The sequence below is a fragment of the Myotis davidii genome, unplaced genomic scaffold, assembly GCF_000327345.1.
Source record: "Myotis davidii unplaced genomic scaffold, ASM32734v1 scaffold8, whole genome shotgun sequence".
Lineage (NCBI taxonomy): Eukaryota > Metazoa > Chordata > Mammalia > Chiroptera > Vespertilionidae > Myotis > Myotis davidii.
Window position 1 is genome coordinate 2,373,460 of NW_006299520.1, and position 1,337 is coordinate 2,374,796.

The 1,337-nt window shown below is 33.4% G+C and overlaps 1 long non-coding RNA gene across 1 annotated transcript in view; it reads right to left on the minus strand.

Annotated features, from left to right (window-relative positions):
* Positions 1-624: 624 nt before the first annotated feature.
* LOC107184898 overlaps positions 625-1,337 on the minus strand; it is a 32,967-nt gene continuing 32,254 nt past the window's right edge. The window contains exon 2 of the long non-coding RNA XR_001515797.1: positions 625-867. This is a non-coding gene — a long non-coding RNA (uncharacterized LOC107184898). The remainder of the gene's footprint in view (positions 868-1,337) is intronic.

Consider the following 1,337-nt stretch of genomic DNA (forward strand, 5'->3'; position numbering starts at 1 on the left):
AGACTTCCCATATACTCTCTGCCCCCACACATGCATAGCTTATCCCACTATCAACATTCCTTCCCAGATGGTACATTTGTTACCGTGATGAATCTGCATTGACACATAATCACCTAAGATAGATGGGAACCACTGATCTGCTTATTGTCTCCAAAGTTTTGTTTCTTGATGTGTCTTGAAATGGGACTGAAAAAGACAAAACCAACTACAATGGCAAACACACAACACTGTGCCAGCAATCCTCCTATAGTCATGTGTTTGGTCTCTCATGCCAAAAATTCTCCAAAATTTTGGTGTAAATATATGTCTAATTTACAAAATTGGCTGTGCTTATTCTAATCAGAAGCCTTGACCAAAGTATTTTTGAACTGGAATTATATTTTAAAAGACAGAGAACCAAACTAAAAACTATAATATATTTGATGCAATTAAAACAATTAAGAAGATTTAGCCTGGAGAAGAGATTTAAGGAGGTGAAAGATTATTCTATGAGTAAATGAAAACTTTAATTATTCTATGTGAAAGAATAGGCAGAAATATAAACAATGGGTAGAAATTAGGGAAAAAAATCTTTCAAACTCATAAAAGGGAAAGGCTGAATAATTGTTCCAGGTTGAAATAAAATAAAGGTAAATGTAATGTTTAATCCTGGAATAGATCCTGCACCAGAAAGAAAAGACGGTTGATACAGGGCGGAAAGTTCTGGGGAAATCTGAGGATTAGATAGTATTGCTGCATCGATGGTTATTTCCTTTATGAATAGTTGAGTGATGGTAACATTGCAGAGCATCCTTGTTCTTAGGAAATATACACTGGAGAATTTGTGGGTGATGGCACAGCATGTCTGAAGCTTGTTCTTGAATGGTTCTGAAAAAGATTAATAAGATACTAGTAGATAGAAAACAACTGTGGCAAAATGTTAGGAATTCAGAAAATCTTGGTGAAAGTTATAGATGTTACAACTTTCATGTAATCTTGAAATTATTGTAACCAATTATATAAAAATTAAACTTCAGAAAGAGTCAGGAACATTTCGTTATGAGGAATTAAACTTATGTTGTCTCAGTTTGATAGTCCCCCCATGCCTCTGGCAGAACCAAATCAAACCCTCTCTAGATTAAAGAACCTTCATCCAAGTTCCTCAAGAGTCTCCAAGGTCAAGTTCAAATAATTATGATCTTGCAATAAAAATTTACCAAATACACAAATAAGTAATTCACCAATAATAAAAAACAAGAAATTTTGAACTCTCAAGACGTTAGCTATTGAGATTTTTGGACGAAGCATATAAAACTATATTTAATTCATTTAAAGAAATAAAATTTAGAATTCCGCAC